Genomic DNA, 26905 nt, shown 5'->3' with positions numbered 1-26905 from the left:
AACTTGCACAGATAAAACTTCCAATGAACATGAGCTCACAGTCAATAGGGCACAAGCACACAAGGAAGTAAGTCACCATGAGTGAGTGCCAATGGACACAGGCGAATGAATCCCATCTGAAAAGACTTCATATACTGGAAATTCAAATACTGGAAGCCGACATAAAATAAACATATTTAATATATCTCAATAAATGAGAGAAGTTTGAAAAAGAGTATAATTTTATTTAAAAAATATTACCAAGTTGGGGGCACCTGGGTGGGTCATTCGGTTAAGCATCCGACTTCGGCTCAGGTCATGATCTTATGGTTCATGACTTCAAGCCCCGCATCAGGCTCTGTGCTGACAGCTCAGAGCCTGGAGCCTGCTTCGGATTCTGTGTCTCCCTCTCTCTCTGCCCCCCCCCTCCCCTACTCATGCTCTGTCTTTCTTTCTCTCTCTCTCTCAAAAAATAAACAGTAAAAAAAATTTTTTTAATAAAAAAATATTACCAAGTTAACTTACGAGAGGACCAAAAATAACAGTTAAAAATAAAAAAAAAAACACATATATTTACTGAGCACCTATGTTACTAGACGTTGCACCTTTCTCTAGGCTCTGGAGATAAAGCAGTGAGATAGAAAAAAACTAAAAAAACTAAAATAAAATAAAATTTGGAAGTATAAAAATCCCTTTCTTACAAAGAACGATCTGAACAGATTAAAAATAAACTGGGGAAAAAAATTGGTGAACCAAAAGACAAAAATGCCAAGAAACAGTCCAGAAATGGACACACAAGGACAAAGATAACAAGAATACAAAAAAGGGACACAGACCAGGAAGTGAGATTGTGTAGTGTGTCTCGTGGAATTTCTTGGAAAAAATGAGGAGGAGGCATTATTCTGATAAATAATGGTAAAATTCTCCTAACTTCAATCTTCAGATTCAGAAAAATCTAAAAAAATCATAATCAGGAAAAGGAAAGGAGAGAGAACTCCCCACTTGGACGTAAGCAAACCAGGACTACCAAAGACAAAACAGAATCTTTAAAGTGGCCCGAAAGAGAGAGAGCTGATCTATTTGAATTGGATGTAGAACAGCACATGGGAGTCAAGCAGGCACAAAATGAAAGGAATGAGTCTCACAGAGCAGCTTGAGCGAAGGCACAAAGGGGGCAGAACATCTGGGTGGAACCAAAGGTCTGCATTGGGCAAGAGCAGGAATGAGGCTGGAAAGATGGACTGGAGCCAGATCACTGAGGGCCTCCAGTGCCAAGCCAGTGAGTCTGGCTTTTATCACAAAACAAGGGGACAGTCATCCCTAAAGGCTCTAAAGACAGGAACAGAATTATGAATGCAGCATCAGAAAAACTAAACTGTCAGCTGGACCAGAGGCAGAGACACCCAGGGGAAGGCCATTTAAGAAGACCAGCCTACAGGAACAAGGACCTTACCAGAGTGGGGACAAGCTGATGAAAAGAGACAAAATAAGGCAGGCAAGGAGAGGGACAGTGCAAAGGAAACAAACCAGTGAGATTCAGTGACCCACTGAACACGGGCAGCAAGAAGCCGCTTAAAGAGAGAATCAGTCCAACTCTCTATCTTCCCCCTTGTGAGCAGTAGATTACACTTCTTCCCGGGATGGATCTGAAATTTCTTTTTATATGTTATGGGTCAGCAACTAAGCATTTTAGTTCTAGTTCCACAAACTACTTTAACAACCAAGTTACCTCAGTTTCCACCACTGAATGCTGGCCCCTTGAGAAACAGCTTAGTTCCCACAAAAAAAACACAGAGGGATCTCATGTCCTCTCATGATTACTGAAGACAGTCGGTGAAAATAAAAATACGGGTAGTACAAGAAGTAAATAGCCAACAAGACACAAGTCGTACATTTTAGATCCAATTCACAACAGTCTATCCTACACCAAAATTCTGTTACCCTATTTTATTTTCCTCGCAGCACTTTTCCGTGTCAGAAATAGTCTTATTTATCTATCTCTGTATCATTTGTCTCCCTGAATCACCCTGACCCGCTCCCACTAGATTATACACTCCACGAGAAAAGGGATCTTGTTTGCACTACTCACCACTGTAGGCTTGTACCTGGAAGTGTGTGATACAAAGCAGAGATGCTTAACAGCTATTGGATGGATGGATGGATGGATGGATGGATGGATGGATGAATGGATGGGTGGAGGGTGAGTGGGTGGGTAGATGGATGGATGGAGGGTGGGTGGGTGGGTAGATAATGGATGGCTTTGCTGGGTAGGTGGATGGGTGGATGGGTGGATGGATGGATGGATGGATGGATGATGGGTAGGTGGATGGATGGATGGCTATGGTGGGTGGGTGGGTGGGTGGATGGATGGATGGATGGAGGGTGGGTGGGTGGGTGGGTAGATAATGGATGGCTATGGTGGGTGGGTGGGTGGATGGGTGGATGGATGGATGGATGGATGGACGGACGATGGGTAGGTGGATGGATGGATGGCTATGGTGGGTGGGTGGGTCGGTGGATGGATGGATGGATGATGGGTGGATGGATGGATGGATGATGGGTGGGTGGATGGATGGATATACGCAGGGCTGTAGTTCTGCACAAGTCCGGGGGTACCACTCATTCACATGCAGTGGCTTGTACAGTACACAGAAAACAAATCCCTACATCATGGCAGGAAATAGCCCAGAAGCTGTGGTAGTAAGTATGTAGATAGCTCAGACCCGATTCGACTCTAATGCACCTGTTACATTTGCAAATTGGGCATAACTTACCCCTTTTTTGATAGAGATAAGCAAGAATTTTCTCTCCAGTTTTCACAAAACTAATCTCATCATCTGAATAACCAAATACGTATTCAGGTGAAGATCTTCACATATGGACATTCCTGCCTCAACCATCCTGTAATCAGTTAATATTTTTAACCATTGGCTAAGGATTCTGAGCGCCAACTGTGAATTAGACACCGTATATTCCTTAGGTCCTCATTGTCCCCTGGTTACAAAAGTCTTTAGGGAAGTTCCTGACTTAGTCAAGTGAGCTGTGGCCCCAACGCAGCTAAAGTTACTGATTCAGGAGTGGTCAGTTCTGGGACTCATCGATATCAATCTTCAATTTAGGACAGTCCACCCAAATGTTTTAAAAGAATCTAGAAAGAGTCATGAAGATTTCACAAACTGTCAGCCTCAATGTCATGCACCACATCACTGACGGCAAGGACATCTTCCTACTATTCATATCGACCCTCCCAGAGAAAGCAGTCTCCTACGCCCCTAAGAAGTTACAATTACCACGATCTGCTGAACCCATCGCTAAAGATTCATTCTACTGCCAGTGCTTGTAAGACTACTACCCCTTCATCTCTGCTGACCTTAGAACTTCCTCTGAGACACGTCTACAGAAACCACTAGCTCGGTCTATGGGAATTCCCACTGGAGGGATTATGTTAAGTACCAAACCCAAGAAGCACAGTGTCACTACAAGGGAAACGTGAACATCGATTCACTATGTGAACATCGATTTTCCTTCTATTTTCCAACCTCTCATAAGTTCTATAGGCCACAGTGACCCTCAGTCTTTACTTCCTTGAGCAGCAGAATCCTTTCTCTAAACAAAACCTTGTGGAGGTTCAGGTATGAAACATACGGAAGCCGAGCTGTTGGTTGATGGGACAATCAGGAGGTCGAAGGCCCTGTCCTCCCGCAGCCCTACCCCCGCCCCCAGGCACACCGGAATCCCAAGGGCAGTAAGGAACCATGTCTGGAAAGCACTGGCCTGGTTGAGACGATGATGGCGATGGTGATAATCTCGGAACGATGTCTATACGAGAACCATAAGGAACAGTACATTATGGTCCCCGCTTCCCAGAAGCCTGTTCCTGGCAGAGTACTTCCATTACACGGTCACCCATCCCAGCTGGAGGACTCCCGTTCCCCACAGAACACAGAACTCCGGTTCACAAGCCATGCCAGGACCGCACTGTGAATGTCTCTCCAGGAAACTGGAAAAGCAGCATCACTGAGGATGCCTGCGGCTTCCTCAGGTCAGTGCAGCTGTCTGCCCTAGGGTGTAACATATGTGAAAGAGCCCAAAACAGAGGGGGGATGTGCTCAATTAGTGCACGAAGCATCAAATAAAGTAAGCAACTGGTAGGGCGAGATATCTGCAAATCAGAAGTTGAACAGTTTCGTGTAAGTACGGAAAAACCAGTTACTTGTCAAAGGTGGATCACCTCAGTGCACAAAAAAAGTAGGCTGCAAAGCGTCCGGGTCAGAAGAGAATTCCCAGTGTTCCCTTCATGCATGGCATTTGTACTGGGAAATCTACAAGTTGTGTTCATTGCACAATGTGGCAGCAGATGTCATCTGGGTCTTCTCATCCCCGAGTCCTTTTTTTTTTTTTTAATGTTTATTTATTTTTCAGAGAAAAGAGAGACAGAGCTTGAGAGAGGGGCGGGACAGAGAGAAAGAGGAAGACACGGAATCCGAAGCAGGCCCCAGGCACCGAGCTGTCAGCACAGAGCCCGATGTGGGGCTTGAACCCACGAACTGCGAGATCATGACCCTCAGCTGAAGCTGGACGCTCAACCGACTGAGCCACCCAGGCGCCCCTCATCCCCTAGACTTAACCATCATTAGTTATTTTACAGGACGCAGGAAAGCTTTTGGCAATTATGTTTATTTTAATACTCTCCCATCACCGTGGCCTGATTTGGAGAGGTACTAACTGAACTGAAAAAGGATTAGGTCTATCAAGTAACAGGATGGGATCACTTCTGGTATTACCCACACAGAACACTTTTCAGCCCCCTTTTTTTTTTTTTTAATTTTTTTTTTCAACATTTATTTATTTTTGGGACAGAGAGAGACAGAGCATGAATGGGGGAGGGGCAGAGAGAGAGGGAGACACAGAATCGGAAACAGGCTCCAGGCTCTGAGCCATCAGCCCAGAGCCCGACGCGGGGCTCGAACTCACGGACCGCGAGATCGTGACCTGGCTGAAGTCGGACGCTTAACCGACTGCGCCACCCAGGCGCCCCTTCAGCCCCTTTTAAGCATGTTGCAAAAGAAAATTTTAAACCATGGGGAAAACACTGAAGCCATAAATAAAAATGGGTCCAGAACACTATCGTTCTAATTCTGTTCTTTTTAATAAATCTACTCACTCCTAGGACTAAAATCTGGAAGCATCGAAATTTTATCTCTTGGTGCCTACCTCTGCGTGGTGGTTTGAATTTTGTTATTTGAGCTTATCGATGTAGTACCAGGGGGAAAATACATTTAGAAACAAAAAGGAATTTCACTTATAGTGACACTGACACCGCATACCTGAAATTTCGAGGTGTGCATATTTTGTAGGTTTTGAGATTCCTATAAAACATGGCCCTTACCTGTGTGCTTGTGTGGCCCAAGTACTTCGGAAGCAGCTGCGCAGGGGAGAGGAACCTGTTGCCACCACAGCACAGAAGGCCTGTGGGAAACACGTGCGGCCAGAGCACGTGTGACACATGCGCCCAATTCTCGAGGGCCAGGCGGTCCCGGAAAACCACACGACCCAGTCTCACCAGGGACGCACCAGCCCCATCGAGAAGGCTTTGCCACTGTGGCGATGAGGCTTATTTAACTGTTTGTTAGAAGACTGCCTTTGATGCAAAGCATAAAGAAGTTCCTGGACGCATCCGCAGTCTAAACATCACCATTGTGTGTAATCAGCCAGGATGGGTAATTGTCAAAATCACAGTCTGTGAAATCAGACCTGTATGGAGTTGGGAGTAAGGGCTCCACCAGTCTCTGATGGGAAGGGCGGGTAGGTTTCACAAGGTCACTGCCTGGGCTGGTTCGCCTCTCAAAGAAGGTAGACCACACCCACCTCCCAGCCACCTCCCAGGCTTTTAGTGAAGATTTTAAGTATGGGTCGGGGGCGCCTGGGTAGCTCAGTCGGTGAAGTGTCAGCCCAGGTCACGGTCTCATGGTTCATGGGTTCAAGCCCTGCGTCGGGTTCCAACACACTGTGGAGCCTGCCTGGGATTCTCTCTCTCTCTGCCCCTTCCCCGCTCACGTGCACGCACTCTCTCAAAATAAATAAAAAAAATAAAATAAAATAAAACATTTATGGGTCTATACAGCATCTACTAATCAAATTAAAAATACTTCAGAAGCCCAAATACACAGATTTTCAAATCATGTAGCCCACTATTGAAAAAAAAAAAAAAAAAAAAACCCACGTAGATTCCATTTATTCTTAAACAGACTCAAACTTAAGACTCACATCCTTCAGGACAACGTCCCAGCTGTACACACTGATGTGACCACTCGGCCAACACTGAGCACCTGAACAGACGGTCTACATTTCAAAGGATTTGGGTTGCAGAACAGCCTCTGTGAACTACAAGCCAGGACTTCTGGCAGAACAGCATCTCTCTCCTGTGTCATCTTCCCTAACTGTGTACCGGAAGGGTCCAGGTGACGGTGACACGATGCCACAGACACAACAGGGCTGCGTCAGGACGATGAAAGTCCACTCCCACCTCCTCTACTGGCCTCACGGTCAACTCTGAACTGACCTGTGAAGGCGTGAGAGCCTATGTTTCGAAAGGGACATGTTTAATAACGTCTCATACCAGGAATACATCCTCAAAAAAATTAAGAAACAGTAACCGTTGAAAAACGTTAAACCTCACTCTGCTCCTTACATGTCGCAAACATAACCATAAACCAAGTAAGCGTGCCATGCGTTGGGAACAAGTGGCAAACGATGGTGGACAAAGGAGAGCGGACGATTTCCACAAGCATCGGGCTATTTGTCAAATCCTGCCTCAAGAAGGGGGATGGCGGGGCGCCTGGGTGGCTCAGTCGGTTGAGTGGCCGACTTCGGCCCAGGTCATGATCTCGCGGTCCGTGAGTTCGAGCCCCGTGTCGGGCTCTGTGCTGACAGCTCAGAGCCTGGAGCCTGTTTCGGATTCTGTGTCTCCCTCTCTCTGACCCTCCCCTGTTCATGCTTTGTCTCTCTCTGTCTCAAAAATAAATAAACGCTAAAAAAAAAAAAAAAATTAAAAAAAAAAAAAAAAAAAAGAAGGGGGATGGCATGGTACACTGTCTCCGCGTCGTGGAGTAACAGACAGACAGACAGACCTACTGCCAAATGCGGTTTCTGCCAGGTACGCGGTGGGAAACAGCCGGCCAGTTACTGAACCACTTGGAACCTCCGTATCCTCATCTGGGAAATGGGACTTGTTTAATATTCCCAGGACAGTGTGAGGACCAAAGATGTAAAATACCTGGCCCAGGCACGTCTACTGTGTTCTACGTTGGTAGATTAAAAGAAAACCAAGGGTTGCTGGGGTGGCTCAGCCGGCTGAGCATTCGCCTCTCAATCTTGGCTCAGGTCACCGTCTCACAGTTTGTGAGATCGAGCCCCACGGTGGGCTTTGCGCTGACAGTACCCAAAATAAAAACAAAATATTTCCACTACCGAAAATAAAAACAAAAACAAAGATCCCTGAAGGATCAAAGTGACACATGACGTGACTTGGGCTATTCCACAATAAAAGAGCGAGTGCGTCAAAAGCCACACAGCCACTGAAGGTCACAGGATATGAAATAATGGGTGACCCCGACCTTGACTATAAACATTACTGAAGAGATAAGAATTAAAGGCAACAAGCAAGGAAATAAGGTAACCACTTCACAACATAACTGTGGGGAGGAGGGTGTCAAAGCAGGTCAAAGTTCATGACCAACAGGGCATCAGTCAACTTGATGCAGCCACTACCCAATCAGATACAGCCTTGATGTCCTTCAGGGTAAGAGTAAAGCCAGTAAGGAAGAGCTGGTCCAAAGGACACTGAGCTTTGAAACTGGCTTCCGCATTCCCACAATAAAAGGCAGGGAGGTCTCTGGCCAGAAATGTGTTATCACTTCCATCTGCCCGGAGTTGCATGTTGCCTTTATGGTCTTTCTTGTTCTTTGGGCAACAGGAAGGGCCCCAGTCAGAGCTGCTCAAGGAGGAGATCAGAGCAACATGCCCCTACTCAGTCAAGTTGCATTTGAGGCCAGAGGTGAGTGAGGCCCTGCCCTAAGAACAGCCTCCCTTCCAGAGACCAAGCACAGCAGGCCGGACCCCAACTCTGGCTGTGACGTACCTCCAACTGCTGCTGTTCTGCAGCTACTGACAGGCTGCTTTGCAGTTACTCTCGGGTAGGCTTCCTCGGGCAGGGCCTTGTCTCTTCTTTCAGAACTCACCCAACCAGACGCTTTCGTGCAACCCCCAAAATCTCAGTGATGTACCTAGAATCAAGGAGCAACTTAAGCTTAACCACTTTGAAAATGGAACCATAAGACTCTCGAGCTGAAAGACACCTTACAAATCCAGTTTACGTCACTGTCAGTAAAAACATTAAAGTATTAGATCGGAAACAAAAAATTCACAACTGACCTTCCCTAAACTCCTACCCTCTTCTTTCTCTTTTTTTAAAGCTTTTTTGTGTGTGCCATGAATATATATTATATTAAATCCCATCTTTTGGTTTTTTTTAGTTTATTTATTTATTTGGGGGAGAGGGGCAGAGAGAGAGGGAGAGAGTGGATCCCAAGCAGGCTCTGTGCTGTCAGTGCAGAGCCTGATGTGGGGCTCGAACTCACGAACCACGAGATCATGACCCGAGCCGAAATCAAGAGTCAGACGCTTAACCAACTGAGCCACTCAGGCGCCACACTCCCCCCCAACCATCTTTTCTTAATTGAAAACTAAACTCTGCAACTCTTTGTGTCATACACGCATCTCTCCTTTTATATATTTATCTACATTCTTTAATTGTCAACAAATAACTGATTTTCACAAATTAACTGTAGCAGCTTCGGGATGAAAACAAAGGGTAACTACTAAGTTACCCTCTACAGGTAGATTAAAAGGGGGCTCATTGCTCTGAGGCCAAAACATGACTCTCATAAATGCCCCCTCTTCTGGTTACACATGTGTAGCGGGGCTTTTGCATAACCAGGAAGCTGGAGATGTTTTGCATCTGACAAAGGACAAAGAGCATTCTTCATTCGGTCCCTCATTTACAGCCATTTGCACTTCCCCGTGAAAGGATGTGCAATCCAATGGCAGTTAGCAACACATCATCTTATTGTAATCGTATTTAATTTAATCAGTGGCATTCTATTTTTTTCTCTCTAAAACAATCTATTAAAAATGGGTCCTCAACCCTTTGCAGGATCACATGAGCCCTGCATCACTGACCAGCTAATGAAAGCGAAGCCTATTCTAATACCAGTCAAATTTTCAAAAAGACCTTAAACTTTTTGAAGCCCATCCCTGGACCCGAGGATAAAAATCCTAGGACCATGCAGCAAGCAGGGTAGCTGAAATCTTGAACTTCTCAACAGAATTAACTATGTGAGCAAACAGTTGCTGGAACAAAAGAAACCACTCTTAACAGCCCTGAGAACCTACTCACAGCAGGCGGTGCCCAGTCTAACCTCTCTTTATCCCGTCACGAAATAGTAAGAAATAGTGCTACACCTGTAAATAACCAAATGCGGATGCCTGCTGGGTTATGATGGCTTAAGTTCCGGTGTTTTCACTTTACCGTGGTGCCAAAGCAATACACGTTCAGTAGAAACCATACTTTGAATTCTGCCCTCTGCCTGGTCTAGTGATGTGCGGTAGAATGCTCTTTCCGGTGCCAAGGTGGCATCGAGCCTCGGCGCCCAGGCAGCCACAAGCTGCGAGGGGAACTTACAACCATTCTGTACCCACACAACCCTTCTGCTGTTCATTTTCAGTTCGACACTGAATAACTTACACGAGTTATTCAACACGTTCTTATAAAATAGGCTTTGTGCTAGAGGATTCTTCCCAGTTGTAGGCACACACGAGTGTTTTAAATAAGCACATTCAAGGCGGGCTGGACGAAGCTATGTTCAGTATGTTAGGCGTATCAAATGCATTTTCGACTTAACGATATTTTCAACTTACAATGGGTTTATCGTGATGCAACCCCCCTGTAAGTCGAGGAACGTGTATACGGTCACAAAGAAAGGTGCTGTCACAAACTAACTAGAAAAACAAATAAAAATTAGGGTTGCCATTACCTCGGCTTACAGGTGTTCAATGGATGCATCTGAGTAAAATACATTTACATTAAAGAACATCGTCTCCTGATCATACCAATATGGTGTATACACCTAAGAATAAATCAAGGATTTTCGCCCCATAAGAAAACTATACCTCAGGAAATAGTATCATCTTACATTCGAGACCTCACGTTATGAACAAAAATCTGTTTATTCTGAATTTAAAAACGTTTGGGAAGATTATTTCAATTAATGCTAGCCTTAGACATTTTAACAAAAAGGAAACAAAGGAGAGTAGATTGAACCTTTTTTTTTTCTTTTTTTTGGAGGTATAACCTAACAATAGCATTTATGAGATAACATTTTTTAAAAGTCTTTTAAATATCATTTTAAAAATCAATCTGGATTTGGGGAGTGATAGATGGCCAAGGGAATAGGGCCGTTTATCTCTGCTTCCCTCTAAATCCCCATTAAAATTACAGTAACGAGAGAAAAAAAAGAGAAAAATCCCGAAGGACAACGAGAACAGAAAAGAATATTGGAGCGGACAAGAGATGTGACTGCTGAGCAGAGCGGAGCAGGAAGCTCACTGCCCGGGCAGGAAACAAAAGCCCGCTGACCGCTCCCGAGAGGCTCAGGAACGAGGGCGGTGGTTCCTGGGCAGGAGAGGGGAAGGGGTTAACATGAGGGGCAGGGGAGAAGTCTGCATCAGGAGTAGTCAGACCCTTGCCGGACACCATGAATATGGATTCAAGGCCTACACGTAAGACCCGACACAATAAAACTCCTAGAAGAAAGCACCGGGGGGACGCTTCAGGACACTGGATTTGGCAACGATTAACTGTGTAGGACACCAAAAAGTGCAGGCAACAAAAGCAAAAATAGACAAATGGGACAACGTGAAACCTAAAAACGCTGCCTGGCAAAGGAAACAATCAGGAAAAAGGCAGCCAACGAAAAGGAAGAAAATTATTTTCAAACTACGTATACTATAATGGGGTTAGTACACAGAGTATATTAAGAATTCCTACAAGTTAACCCCCAAAACAAATAACCCAATTAAAAAAAAAACAAAAAACAGGCCAAGAACTTGAACAGACATTTCTCCCGAAAAGATACAGAGATGGTGAACAAGAGTATAAAAGGATGCTCGGCATCGCTCAGCATCAGGGAGATGAAAACGAACACCCCCTGAGCTACCATCACACAGATGGCTGTCAGAATGGCTAAACCAACAACACGAGAAACAACAGGTGTTGGCGAGGATGTGCAGAGAAAGGAACCCTGTGCACTGTTGGTGGGAGTGCAAACCGACGCAGCCACCGTGGAAAGAGTACGGGAGTTCCTCAAAAAATTAAAAACACAACTACCGTATGATCCAGTAATTGCACTACCGGGTATCTGCCCCCCAAATACAAAAACACTAGGTGGAAAGGATACATGCACTGCTATGTTTACAGCAGCATTATTTACAAGAGCCAAACTATGGAAGCAGCCCAAGTGTCCACTGACGGATGAATGGATAAAGAAGATATGGGGTGTGTGTGTGTGTGTGTGTGTGTGTGTGATTGAATATTATTTAGCCGTGAAAAAGAATGCAATCTTGCCATTTGCAACAACACGGATGGAGCTGGAGAGTATAATGCTAAGCGAAACGGTCAGAGAAAGACAAATACCATATGATGTCACTCATATGTAGAATTTAAGAAACTAAACAAGTGAACAAAGAAAAAGAGACGAACAAACACACTCTTCATTAACTACAGAGAACACACTGATGGTCACCAGAGGGGAGGTGGGGGGGGATGGGGGAAACAGGCAAAGGGGAGTAAGAGGACACCTATCACGATGAGCACTGAGTAACGTACAGAAATGTTGACTCACCACATTGTACACCTGAAACTAATGTAACGCTGTGTGCTATTTACAGTTGAATTAAAAATCGGAAAAAAAAATTTTAATAAAAAATAAATTAATTTTTTAAAAAAGGTATTTGCACGCCCACGTTCACCATAGCACTATTCACAACAGCCAAGAGGTGGAGGCAACCTAAATGTCCATCAGCAGATGAATGGATAAAGACAAAGTGTGACAGCCATAGAATGCTGTATTATTCAGTCTTAAAAAAATGAAGCAATCCTGTCACAGGTTATAACAGGAAAGGAATTGAGGACATCATGCTAAGTAAGATAAGCCTGTCACTCAAAGACAAATACTGGAAGGTTCCACCCACATGAGGCATCTGGAGCCATCAGACTCTTAGAAACAGGGAGAGGACGAGCGGCCGCCTGAGGCCTGGGCAGGGAGAAAAGGGGAACTGTACCAATGGGTACAAGGTTTCAGTTTTGCAAGATGAAAAAGTTCTAGAGGGCTGTTGCATAACAACGTCAATGTAGGTAACACTGTTGTACCAGGTCCTTAAAAATGGTTAATATAGCAAACTTTGTGTTTTTTACCATAATAAAAAAAGTGGGGGGACATAATCCTGGATGATCTAGGTGGGTCCAATGTACTGATAAGGGTGCTAAAATGTGACAGAGGGAGGCAGAAGAGGTCAGAGTAACGCCGTACGAGGTGTATTTGACCTGCTACTGCTCCTGTAAAGAGGCCCCCACCTGGAAGGGGGCCTCCAGAAGCGAGAAAACGCTCAGGAGCACATTCCCCTCTGGAGCCGCCAGGAAGGCCTGTAGACACCTTAACTGAGGCCCGGTGAGACCCATCAGACTTCTCACCTACAGAACTAAAAGGTAAAATAAATTTTGTTTTAAGCAAGCAAGAAGGAGGGAGGGAGGGAGGGAGGGAGGGAGGGAGGGAGAGAGGAAGGAAGGAAGGAAGGAAGGAAGGAAGGAAGAAAGAAGAAAGAAAGAAAGAAAGAAAGAAAGAAAGAAAGAAAGAAAGAAAGAGGGGGGTAATTAGAACCCCAGATCTTTTCCCCAGACAAACCGTCCCTAGTCCCATAAAACAGGAACAGCATTCTATTTTTTAAAATAAAATATTCAGAGACCAATAAAAATCAAGTGTGGAATCACAAACATGCTGGCAGAAATTAAAAGTCCAATAACCCTAAGAAAATCTCTCAGAAAGTAGAACAGAAACACAAAGAGACAGGAAATAGTTCAGGAAAAAAAAAAGGAAAAAAGAAAAGAAAAACATAAGAAAATAAGAGAATCAAACCACAGGGCCCAAATATCTAGGAAAAAAAAAAAAAAAGAAAGAAAGAAAGAAAGAGTAGAAAGGGAATTATCCAAGAAATAGTACAAGAAAATTGTTCAAACTGAAGGAAATAAGCCTCAGGATTGAAAGGACCGCTGACATCAAAAGATCCTACGACCTATGTCCCAGTTGGAAATTTCAGAGTTTGGGGGATAGAGAAAAGAGTCAAACATTTTCCAGAGAAATAAAACTGTTCACGCACAACCAACTGGGAAGCAGAAACAGCCCGAGACGTTTCAACATAAATATCACAAAGCTCAGTCACAGGCAAATACAGTCATAATCAAGTAAACGTTAAATATTTATTTATCCACACACTGTAACGAGACGAGAGCCACAAAACGGAGACGGGAAGAGCAGGTGTGCACCGAGGGTAAAGGGTTACACACGAGAGGTAAATCCTCAGCGGGATATCCATCTGTAGAAGTCTAAAATTTTAAAAGAAATCACTAAATGGCACTTCAAGCATACAGTGTGTTGTTTAGAAATAGCAAACGAGAGAATAAGGAGTAAAGGAGTTGAACAGGGGCAAAGGATAATGACAGTCTAAGAACAAGAGGGGTGGCTGTTACGATTATTATTCTAATTGTAAACAATGTGCATGTAATTACGTCAAGATAAATAAAATGGATGAATGAGTAGAAGGAAGGAAGAAAGAAGGAAAGTGTATTTAACGGAGCAAAGCTACAAACTGTTACATAGTGGAGACCTCCGATGTTCATCGACACAGAAAAAACGGAACCAGCAACTGTCCTAACATTGGGCAAACAGTTACTTACAGCTTGGAGTAAACCTTCCAATTACAGCATCACACACAGGGATTCCAAATACACTGCACTGCAAACAAATAAACGGTGGCCTGTTCCGGATGCTTCAAAAATGTGACTTATGACAGAGACAGTGACAACAAATGTGTATGGAAAGAGTTGGAAGAAAGTTACTCTGAGGTAGGAAAAAAACATTAGTTCTACTGCTGTTTGATGTAAATATACAATTATTAAATATACACGTGTAACTAAATTAATTAAATGGTATAAATATGCATTTGACTATTACCTCTATACATCCAAAACATTCCTTCTATGTCAGGTTGACCACAAAAATAGTTTTTTGAGTTCTTCTCGGTGGGAAAACATGGGAAATACAAACCAAGCAGAAAAGGTACACAAAGAAATTAAAAATCCATTTACCTGAACCATGTTGGTATTTTTCTGCATCAGTCTTCCTTCCAATCTAGGAGAAAATAAGAAGCGAATTAAAAGGCATCCTTTGCATACTAAACTGCTTAGAAGAAAAACCGCCTCAAATCCAGAGTAACTACTGCTCACTTCTTGTTCTCTGTCCATAGCACAACTCGTTCTTCCCCACTTCCCAGCTAATTTCTGGCTGTCACAGAATACAGAGTGAACTTCATCAGGCAAAGCCTGATAGAAGGAAGCACGTAAACCCCAAAGCTAATGCAAGTCTGTACCCCAAGCGCACCCAATGGTATAGCTGGAGTCGTAAAATCAGACGCTTTTTATAAACTGCCTCTTCTCTCGTCAGGCAGATAATTGCTCATTGGTGATACGGAGAAGGATAAACACATAAAAAAGAACACTGTTCAAACTAGGAGAATTACGACTATAGAGTAAAAGGGTGGCAACACGTTTAAATGTTCGTCTTCACTAAGTGCGACCACCAGCAGGCTGAGCGGAACGTGTGTACAGGTCGTGTACAAACCAATTGTGCGCGAACGAATAGCTGATAAGTAGCCTTCCACCCACATACCCTTAAAGCCTCAGACTCGCTTCCTCATTTCATTTCACTGAAGACTTTCTCCACTAAAAATGAAGTATCACCCTTCCAATTCATACGTGAATTATGGTACCCAGAAAGAGGGAAAAGTTACCTTTGTAAGAAACTAACATTTGCATCAAGACGATGCATGCACGCAGAAAAGCACAGAAATCCTGAGTCGTTCACTTAATTCTGCTAAAGCAAACACACATGCGGCCACCACTCTCAAGGTCACCGCGGCCCTGACTTCAAATACCACATGTTAGTTTCACCTGTGGGACAAAGGACTCTTATCCAGGCATCTGTCTGGGAATCCACGAATCCCTGTACCTGGACCAAAATAAAATGCTTTAGGAAGAGAGACAAGTAGTCACTGACTACAAGGAGATATTATCTCAGAAAGATGGTGACCGGTCTAAGGATGGTGTTCCTGCTGCCTGGATGGTTGTTTGAGGTCAACTTCCAACCCCCCAGAGACTGTAGGGCAGAGAAGTTGCTTTATGATATAAATGGAAAGGGAAGGGCCTTCCCATTTGTCCAGGACAAATGTCCTGCTGGGGGTGACATGAGGAAAAGGGGCGGGGGGGGGGGGGGAGTTTGGACCTCCTTTTCTTTTTTAATGTTTAATTATTTTTGAGAGAGATACAGACAGCGAGCGGAGGAGCGGCAGAGAGAGAGAGGGAGACACAGAATCCAAAGCAGGCTCCAGGCTCCGAGCTGTCAGCACAGAGCCTGATGCGGGACTTGAACTCACGAACTGTGAGATCATGAGCTGAGGCAGAATCGGACGCTTTACCAACGGAGCCACCCAGGCGCCCTGGGACCTCCTTTTATAGCTGCAAAGACACCTATAAAAATACAGGTAACAGCTTCTAGTTTGTGCTAGAAGCTAGACTAAGGTACTGATGCAGATCTCATTTGATCTTCCAATTGCTATGAAGCCTGCAGACAGAGGAGGGCACCGGGTCTCGGTGCGGGTAAGTGTGATACCCCAAGCTACACACTTGGGTGAAGCCAGACTGTTCCTCTTTACGGCTTCTGTGGAGGGCCAGAGACACCAAAAACCAAAAGGAAAATGTTCCCAGAAAAGAGGCCTTTCTAACTAGATATGGAATATATTGGGAGGCCCCTGCTCATGAATCATTTAAAGGAAAAGTATCGAGTAACTCGGGGTCCCCAGAAGTCTTCTGAAGTACCGGAAGGCTGAATAGTTCTGTCACTCGCAAAGGAGGCCCACTTATCTTTCTGTACCTCAAAGGAGACGTTTCGAAAGAAACCCGTACACTTCACGAGGGGTAATGTTCTGTCGTGTTAATTTCTTTCATGCGCTGCGGGCTTTTCCCACTGCAGCAGGGGCATCAAAAGAACATGATGTCCGTCAGAAAAAGTCATAGATGCAGAGGCAAACTGCCACGAGACAATTATCGAGGATACAATGATAATGCCGCCTTCAAATGACATGCCCTACCTGCATGAATATTTACTTCGATCATAAGTACTTTCAAAAAGCAGGGAACACGGCTCAAAACCACAACTGCCTGTTCTGCCACTTGAAGAGGGAGAGGAAATAAAATATCCAAAAAGACTGGATAGAAGACTATACGTGAGGGACTCACCAAAAGGCATGTCACTAAAAAAGCCTTCCTGCATCCTCACTGGTAAATGCAAAATAACGTCGATGACAGTAACTACGACTGTCAGACGTGACGTGCAAATTAATTTGATGCCTTTACATTTAATCCAATGAGAACCCTGCAAAGGGGGGAGGCTTGAGGATCCCCGGCGGATCAGAGGCAGACACTGGGCCCAGAGCGATTATGTAACTTGTCCAAGGTTGCAAACCCGTCCAAGGTCACGCTGTGAGGAAGTAGGAAAAGGTTCCCGCCAAGACTACGGAACACCAAAGACACAGGATGGGCCTGGCTCTGTGATGAAAGCGCCCAACCTGCTTTTCCATTCCAAAATCATTTCATGATCCTTTCACAAGTTCCCGGTTTCAAATTGCTTTTGATTCGTCCTGAGTAAAGGGTATTGGCACGCTTTCCTCCTGGTAGATGGGCTAATGTGTTGATGGCGAGTGGCTTGAGGACAGAAACAAAAATAGATGTGGATGGACTCTTTTTAGAGAGCAGAGAATGGTCAAAGCGGCTGAGAGCTCCCTGGGGACTGGCAGACATGGGATCTGGCACGGGGAGTACTCAGCAAACGCTGAAGGTCTGATTCCACAACAGACACCTGCTGGTTAGAAACTAAGGGGGGAGTTCCTTCTGGGACTCGTGTCCCAGGGAAGTGTGCTCACCTTGCACAGTCAAGCATCCAGGGGAAGAAATTATCCAAATTACACGGATAAGGCCGTGGTGGCTCTACACGTTCAGCTGAGACCGAGTACGGTTAAGACAGGAACCTTCGCAGACATTAGCCCGGTGACATACAGACAGATAATGGGAGGAGAGAGGACAGAAGGAGGTATCCTTCCCTTATGCGCAGTAATTCTGTGCAGCAACGCTCAGCCTGCTAAGGGTTTAGTGTTTACTATTGCTGACTTCCTCTCGAGAAAAACCACAGTGGAGCTGTGGGCTCGAAGGGTACAAAGGAACGAGCGTTAAGAGGCAAGGCTGAGAAAGGAAAAGATTCAAGTTCGTGAAACCCAGCAAGGCATGAACGCCCACTTTACAAGTTTGTATTTGAAGAGCCAATCCTTCCAGAGTTTACTATTTCCTCCTCGATCGGGGCGGGGGGGGGGGGGGGGGGGGGGGGCAGCCTGACAGATTGCGAGGGGGAGGCGGCCCCATAGGACAACAGTGCTGAGATCGGCTGCCGCTGTCCCCCACAGATGCAAGACACGGACACCACAGCGGGCACGCTTGGCTGTGGGCAACTCGGTCCCAAACTCTGTAATTACATACGATTCAGTTGTTTTTCTTCTAGGAGGGGAAGATGATGCGTGATTAGACACGAATGATATGGAGAGACCATAAGACCACCAGATTAACTTAGTTATATTTTTCCGTTTTTATTACATTCTTCTATGAAAATTACACTTCATTAGAACAGTAAGAACCACTGAAATTTTTCTCATTCTCACTCATGAACAACAAATGCACATGAGACCTTAGTTTGAGACCACAAAACCCGAAGTACAGAGTTAGTACCTTCTTCCTAGCATCTAAGTCTCGACAAACACAGTTTAATTGAACAGTTTCTTTCTGTCCTCTGCTTGGAGAAGAGCCTTTGCGGTCTCTCATGGGGGAGGGATTCAAGGGCGGGTTGCTGGGCCCCAGGCACCGCGTCAAGTTCACGGTGACCAGACGGTGCAACGTGCCCCTGCGGACACCACAGGCGTCCTTCTGCTGGCGGCTGGCATCACCCTCTTCGCCAGAGAGAACAACACAGGATTACACCCCGGGAAAGCCTTCATCTGCCCCTCGCCGCACAGCATCTAGATTTAAAGACTTCGCGCCAAGGGCGAACCGAATGCCTGCTCCCAGCCCCTCGTCCTCCACCCCTGCTTCAACATGCAGGACATCATGAGTCTCTTGGGAAGTCCCAGCTCTTTCTCTGAGCTGCTCGCCGGGGTGTAAAAGAAAACACAAACTATAAAAAAAAAAAAAAATCACCCATTCACCACCCTGCCTCTCAGAAGGCTTTGCTCATCCCTCTCTTCTAGAAGGTGCATTTAAATAGAGGAATTTGGAGGAACAGGTTCATCTGGAAGGAAAGGACAGGTTTACACACTGCAGCCCACTAAAATGTGGGCGCAGAAGGAGAGCATTTGGGGGGGGGGGCAAACATTTTCAGAGAAATACAAGGTACTAGTCATTCCCAAAGGTGATAAAGAGCGAAAGCAACTGTACTCCCCGCAGCGGTGAGAGAAGTGAACGGTGACCACCTAGAGGCTAATCCCCGAAGACCTCAGTGTGATCTCATGCCCGCCACCGCCCCTCTCCCCTTCCCCAAAGAGATGGCCAGTGCCTCCCGCAGAAGAAGGAGGAAAGAAAAGGTACCTGGTCCCTTCATTCAGCAAGCGCTTACTGCCCGGGACCACACAGATGCGCGAGCGGCTTCCCGGAAGGAGCTCGCAGTCCAGCCAGAAGGAAAACCCAAACCAGTACTGACATTCGTGGGTGGTCAGCGAGACCAAGGAGGTAAATAACATCAACAAACCCACGCGCTTCCCCACCGCGGGCCAGGCGCCTTTCCTGGACATTCTATGGATCTCATTTTAATCCCGGAAACCAGCCGTCCGCCTGGCCAATGTCTTGTCCTTTTTTACCAATGGGAACGAGGGCATAAGGGACCCAGAAAAGGGTCCTGCAAACAAAAGTATCTCTTTATTCTAATTAAATCTTCAGATACCCTGGCCCCCTCCCCAAATATAAAATCTATCCCTATTTTCCCTTTAGAAGGCTGCCCAGCAGAGTGTCAGGCACCTACGACTTGTGCCGGGCATTCACAATTGGACGGACCTTCTATCATCGCAGGTCCTGTTATCCACGGCCCTGCCCGCAGTGCCCGCCCTGCTTTACCGGAGCGGGGTCTGGTTGTTACTAAAACTCTACCCACGTTTGTGCCAATATAGCCTTCCTCAGATATTCTTAATTGCAGCTCCCTAGGGTGCCTGGGTGGCTCAGTCGGTTGAGTGTCTTTGGCTCTGGTCATGATCTCACGGTTCCTGAGTTCAAGCCCCATGTCGGGCTCTCTGCTGACAGCTGGGAGCCTAGAGCCTGCTTCGGGTTCTATGTCTCCCTCTCTCTCTCTGTCCTTCCCCTGCTCACTCTCTCTCTCTCTCTCTCTCTCTCTCTCTCTCTCAAAAATAAGTAAACATTTAAAAAAATAAGGTGTGCTTGGGTAGCTCATTCGGTTAATCGTCCAACTTCAGCTCAGGTCATGATGTCACGGTTCGTGGGTTCGAGCCCCGCGTCGGGCTCTGTGCCGACAGCTCGGAGCCTGGAGCCTGCTTCGGATTCTGGGTCTCCCTCTCGCTGCCCCTCCCTTGGTTGTACGCTCTCTCTCTGTGTGTGCCAAATATAAACATTAAAAATAATAATGCTGATAGTTACGGCTCCTTGCAGGCAAGAGCCACACTTTCTCTGTGCTCCTCCCGCTCTCGGTACCCAGGGCAGACTTGGGTGATCAATCACCCACAAGATCTCACCACGTCTTCCCCTACCCATTCCATCAAATCAGACTCCTCCGATCAGTTCGCCCACCTCTACTCTCCACACTTACTCATCGTTTTCAAAACTGGAGTCTTACCCACCGTCAGAAGCTTTATTCGTCGTGAGCTGTGTGATCCTGTGGGTCTCTAAGGTCCTTCCCTCCCCGGCTCCCCTCACCGTCCATCATGCCCATCGCCGGGCTTCGAAAGAACAACGGAAATAAACGTGTTTACAATAAGAGAGGAATTCTCCACATGACCTTTTCCTTACCAAAAACATTTTCTCAAAATACCACATGCGCACCTGATACATTCTGGATTGAGACTTACTTTCACCTCACGCTGTGTTATAATTTACCTTTCATTAAAGCCATCTTTACACAGTCTTATGTCACTACCAAAATATGGGTTAATTACAGAAGGATCAAAAGCTATAACCCTTTTTTATTTTTTTTAATGTTTATTTTGAGAGGGAGAGATCTCATGGGAGAGGGGCAGAGAGAGAGAGAGAGAGAGAGAGAGAGAGAGAGAGAGAGAGAGAATCCCAAGCAGGCTCCACGCTGTCAATGCAGAGCCAGACTCGGGGGCTCAATCCCACAAACCATGAAGAGTCTGACACTCAACAGACTGAGCCACCCAGGCGCCCAGAAGCTGTAATCCTTTCTTACAACCGAAGGGATGTCTCATCTACTGTAGTCCCAAGTAGCGTCCGTTTGAAACACTATCTCCCCAAGCAGTCAGAAGGTCTCCTAAGCTTCGGTTACGTCATACTGAGATAGGGAAACCAAAGGGCCCCCTAAAAATCCGCTTTCTGCTCCTTTCCCTGCTTACATTCCTGCCAGGATCGGCACCCCGACGTCACACACGCTGCACGGTGCAAACAGTGTGTGTCCTCCCTGTAAGGGACATGGAGTCAATGACTGCTCTACAATAGATAACGTCCCAGGAAGGACCAGGAGAGAAGCCATCACAGGGCAATTCCAGACCACGGAGCTGGACGTCCGTCCCCACGAGGGGACCCCGGCTCCGAGGAGTAAGACGTGGGCCCTCGCCTTTGTTCTGACCAGTTCCTGGATGCCACACCCCAAACAAAGACGAGACCCCTGCTCCTTCGGGAGTCTCCCAGGGGCTCCGTCTATACCGTCAGTAAACCCCTCTCACTCCCTCCGGGCTCCAGGATGATTTCCGTCCTCATCCTGCACATCACGGATCCCCCGGGACTGGACCCGCAGGACGCTCTGGGTCCTCGGAAGGCCCCCCAGCATCCGCATCCCAAACACAGGGCACGCACGCCAGCAGCCCCATAGATGTGCCTTAAAAACTAATCCAAATGCCTTGCCTTTTGAACCCTGTTTCCTTTGAGATATTGCGAAGAATAAATATTTAGTGAAAATTCAAGGACCTCAGAACAATGAGAACTTTCTGACTTCCTTTTTACGTACTCTGAAGTCACATTAGGGCTTCCAGAGAAAACTCAGCGTGAAATGGCAAACCAAACTACCACAACACACGCTGCCAGTCACCAAGGCGGTCTTTCCCGGCCCTAAAAGAGGAAAAATTTACTGAATACGAATAGAAGACGCCCCCAAAAGACATCCCAAATTCACTCCGACAGGGAAACAGATGAAATTCTTAAACCCAGTTCCAAAGCGCATCACTGGACACGCTCCTGGCCCAAAACCTACCGCTTTGCTCACACCTGACACAAGCGGACACACGTCAGCGGACCCGCCCAGCCCCTCCTACTTCCGGGGGCTCCACCACGTGACCCAGGTGCAGCCACACAGCCGCCGCGGATTGGGCCTGCAGGAACACCTGATCGGAAGGCAGCCATTCACAGGCTGGCCAAGAACCTACGAGGACGGGGCCAGCCAATCGGATTCTCCGCCTCAAAATCGGGACTCCAGAAGCCCTAGGGGAAGCTGCCTGCCACCGTCGGGGTGAGAGGGCCCGGGAGAGTCAGGGCCAGCGACCGGGGGGCCCGGTCTGTCGTGGGAAGTGGGAGCTGAACCTGGGCCATTTCCTAACCCGGACTCTGGGGGAGCTACGCCTACATTCCCCCCCTCCGGGTACCTTCCCTGAGGCAGCCCCACCCGGTTTTCCCTAAGAGGGAACCCCGGACAGCAACCTAGGTGAACCTTTATGTGGGGACCTACCATGTACACCTGTGGGTGAAGGATAACCACCTTATTAGTTTTTTAAATTTATTTATTTTGAGAGGCCAAGAGAGCACAAGTGGGGGCGGGGGGGGGGGGGGCACAGAGAGAGAGAGAGAATCCAAAGCAGGTTGCACACCATCAGTGCAGAGCCAGACCCGGGGCTTGATCCCATCACCCCTGAGATCATGACCTGGACTGAAATTGGGTCGGATGTTTAACCGACTGAGCCACCCAGGCGTCCCTAAGCCACCCTCCTTTAGATTGAACAGCTCACGTCACTTAGCAAGAAGTCGGCGCCACGTTCTCCAGCAAGCGCGGCTTCCTCTCTCCTCTGGACCCAAGGTTTCCTCAGCTAGAAAATGAGGCCAGTTCGCGGGAGGGGCTCTGCGTTCCTGTCTGCGCGTGCGCCCTGCGCACAGGTGGCACCTGGCCGTCACCACACCCCTTTCAGACTAAGGATGACTCCCCATGAGGCATCTGGGGCAATGACGGAAATGCTCTCGATTACCTGAGAGCTGTCAAACGATGGATTCTCATCCGATTACATACGTAACTTTTTCTATAAAAGTTCCTAAGATGTGCCACTTTCCAGGCTGCCCCATTTTGGCTGTGCGTACAAAGAGTATTGGAATTTCTCCTGCCTCTCATGTTTGCAGTTTCTCTGTTTTTCATTTACAATGCACAGTGCTACGATGCCCCAGCTCTCCCTTAAACGATCTAAGAAGCAGAGGGAGCGTCCTATTTGCTCAGTCGTTAGACAAAATATTTAGATGAGAAATAGTGCTACCTTAACCATATTTTCAGTATCCCACTTGGGTGGGGTAGGGGTGGGGGTACCTGGTAACAAATCCAGACACGGTAAATCCAAATACCTGTGTCATATATTGTTGTCACTCATGTCTTAAATTAGAAGAGCGTTGGTCTCAGGGTCTAAAACTGTAAGCATTCAAGCAATGAAACTGCTCAAAAAGTATTTTTAAAATGATGTCAGAAAGGGGGGCCGGGGTGGCTCAGTCGATTAAGCATTTGACTCTTGGTTTCGGCTCAGGTCATGATCTCATGGTTCCTGAGATCGAGCCCTGCGTTGAGCCGCATGCTGGGCTCTGCACTGACAGTGTGGGGCCGGCTTGGGATCCTCTCTCTCTCTCTCTCTCCCCGTCTCTCTCTCTCTCTCTCTTTCTCAAAATGAATAAACTGTTTTTAAAATGTCAGAAAAACTATTCAAGACTTTGAAAGGAGCAAAATAAATCCCAATGTGCCCCTTCAGTGGCACGCCAGACATCACCCAGTGGGCCTGCCGAGGGCCATCCAAGTCAACAGGGCACAAACCTTTGACCGACTCTATTTCACAACTCTGTGAAACTGTGAGTAGTTCCAGATAATGTGACCTAGAGCAATGCACATAAGGTCTGATTTCTGCCTGGGAGAAAAGATAACCCCAAACGGTACACTGTACTGTTTTTCTAACTAGTTTTGTTATCCATTAATAAAATCACTTCAGTAATTCCTTTTTTCCAGTTTCTCAAATTTTCTTTTAATTCCCTCCTGCGTTAAATAAAACCAATGACGTATGTTCGTTTACTATCTACATGAAACACATTTTTAGCTTTTTGAAAATTATTCTTCAGCAGTGACGATCCATTTTAAAAATCGCTCCATTTTAAACCTCTAGAAAACTATTCACAGCAACTGGTAACAATACAACCCACTAGGCTATGAATTAACTGGTCCATGCAATTTGGGAGCCAGATCCTCACAATGCATAGTGATACAGGTGGTAACATACAAACGTCAAGACCATGACAGTAGTGTCATTCCCGGTACATCAGTATGTGACAACTGACGCAGAGCCTTGAACTCCAGTTACATAGATGCAGACCATGCATGCTCTTCTAAGAGAGATGATATAAACAAAATCCAAATAAATGCATATAGCAGGTGGGGTGTGTGTGTGTGTGTGTGTGTGTGTGTGTGCAAAACCATAGCTAAAAATAGAGCTGTGCAATGAAGACAAGTAGAACACATAACCTAGGAGGTGAAGCAACCCCATTTATTCAGGAAAAAAGTCGTAATCTTGGTTCTAATCTGTTGTCCTTGTGCTTACATTTTCTGAGCTAAAGAGCTACACACCTAACTCGGCAAAGCAAGGCACATACGTGTAGGCAGGAGTTTTTAAATTCTCAGAACCTTTCAACTTCCCAAAACAGGGGTCTGGGGTTCTCTACCCATCACTTCGTATGACTTCTTTAAATCAGAACTACAGACATCAAGCGGAAAACAGGGCCAAATGTTTCCACTTTATAGAAACAGTGAGAAGAAGGTTAATTCTACCACTCATTTTTCTAAATACCACTCAACTTTCTAAACCAAAAATCAATAGTTTCTCAATATAAATTAACCTGATGCATGAAAATACATTACACTAAGTATTTACACAGTAGAAATCACAAAGATTCCTGCAAGTAACAAGTCTCCCTACTAAGACTTAAAACAGGAATTTATTTATGTAATTCACGCCATGTGATTTAAACACACTTTTCAAGGTGACCACGTGTTCGGGAAACCATTTAAAGTTACTGCACACGAAAACCCGGCCCTGTGGACACTGCATCCTTAAGTTTCGAGAACTCAGAAGGTTCATGTTACTCCCAGATCTATACCGACCAGGTACCGACTCAGGTACCCCCCTGACCGGGAAGATCTCCTCCTTCTCTTCAGTGCCTACTCTTCCCTTCCAGGATGCATCTGCCTAGCTCTCCACTCCCCGGATGTCAGTGGAATCCCACTAAAAACCCTTCTGTGGAGGCAATGACCTTTGTCTCCCTGCTCCAGAATTTCTCGGAACCTTGAAAACGCTAATGAATACAGGGATTCTCCAAGAAAAGGCTACCGTAACACACCATCTCTGGTTTCTCCGAACTCCAAAGACTACATCCCGCAATCCATATCCTAGTGACAATGATTCACTTAGCTTGGCTCTTGAGTTTCTTCCACCGAGTGTCCGTATTCCTCGGCCAAGAGCCGGGTGTCCATCCAGGCCAGCCACGTACAGAGACAGCAGGGGTCTCACCCCCCAAGGGTAACCTGAGCACCTGTGGAGCCACTCCACTCGCTCACTGCCCTGAGGTCTTAAGTTTGTATCATTTAGGGGCGCCTGGGTGGCTCAGTCGGCTAAGCGTCTGACTTCGGCGCCGGTCACGATCTCACGGTTCGTGGGTTCGGGCCCCGCGTCTGGCTCTGTGCTGACAGCTCAGAGCCGGGAGCCTGTTTCAGATTCTGTGTCTCCCTCTCTCTCTCTGCCCCTCCCCTGCTTGCACTCTGTCTCTGTCTCTCAAAAATAAACAAACATTAAAAAAAAAATTTAAGTTTATATCATTCAAGTCCTAACAACCAGAGGCTACAAAGCATCATCTTCCTTAGGAGGTCCAGGTTAAAACAAAAATCCTTAAATGGCTCAGTTATCAAACAACACAATGAGACTTTGCTGCCCAGATAAAAGAAAAGTGATTTTTCTGGGTTGAGTTTTTCCTCTTCTGGTAAGTGAAAATCTCTCTGTAATATATTACAGTTTTTCTAACTCTCCCCGTTTGAAAAAATACTAGATGTACTTAGAGTGATATGAGAAAATAAAAGTATGCACAGACAAGAAAAATGGCCAATAATCTTAGTCCTCCATCAGAAGCACTTAACCACTTTGAAATTTTTATTTCCAATTCTTTTGCAGGAGGACAGGAATATTTGTTTAGTCCACTAATGTATATATAGTGTGAAATAAAAGTTTTTTACCTTTCTGTGTAATTCTTGTATATTTCTTGCATATTTTTGTACGTTTTATATACTTTATATATATTATATACTTATCCCATAATTTCATTCATTTTATAAGTATAGGATGAAATGCTCAGTTTCATAATCATTTTTCATGTCATAACATATAAACATGTTTTCCACTATTAAAATATTCAACATCTTTGCGCCCCCTCCCCCATTCGGAGAGATGGTCAATTCACTGCTTTGTGGAGAATTAAGAGTTTTCCCCCAACTTCTAATAACATTTGTTTTTTAAACTTTATTTATTTATTTGAAAGAGAGCAGGGGACGGGGGCAGAGGGAAAGAGAGTGAGAATCTTAAGTAGGCAACCTGCCCACTGCAGAGCCCAACACAGGGCTGGATCCTATGACCCCGGGATCATGACCTGAGCTGAAATCAAGAGCTGGCACTCAACCTACTAAGCCACCCAGGAGCCCCCACATTTATTTTCTTGTAACAGTTACTCATATTTTGGAAAACATGGTTGGTTTTACCAAATGCAGGACATGTATGCTTACCATTTTGTAACTTGTTTTCACTCACACTGTATCCTAAACACCTTTAAATATACTTCTTGGGTTATTTCTTGATTTTTTTTTTTTTTAACAAAACCCCTCCCCCCCAGCCAAATTTCACATGATCTTTGTGAGTCAAGGTCATCATTAAGAATATCTTTAGCCGGGGCGCCTGGGTGGCGCAGTCGGTTAAGCGTCCGACTTCAGCCAGGTCA

At 45.9% G+C, this 26905-nt stretch overlaps 1 protein-coding gene across 6 annotated transcripts in view; it reads right to left on the bottom strand.

The window, feature by feature from the left end:
• The window catches only part of SGMS1 (sphingomyelin synthase 1), a 287672-nt gene that overhangs the window by 138426 nt on the left and 122341 nt on the right, over positions 1–26905 (bottom strand). For 5 of the 6 annotated variants that reach the window (XM_032595243.1, XM_032595241.1, XM_032595244.1 and 2 more), the window contains 2 exons: positions 14459–14501; positions 8120–8264 (listed from right to left, as the gene is read on the bottom strand). The gene's annotated coding sequence lies outside the window, so the exon portion shown is untranslated. The remainder of the gene's footprint in view (positions 1–8119; positions 8265–14458; positions 14502–26905) is intronic. The other variant, XM_032595246.1, reaches the window with a different exon arrangement.

Source organism: Lynx canadensis, chromosome D2 (genome assembly GCF_007474595.2).
Source record: "Lynx canadensis isolate LIC74 chromosome D2, mLynCan4.pri.v2, whole genome shotgun sequence".
NCBI classification, from domain to species: Eukaryota; Metazoa; Chordata; class Mammalia; order Carnivora; family Felidae; genus Lynx; species Lynx canadensis.
This window is presented reverse-complemented; position numbering and strand designations above follow the sequence as displayed.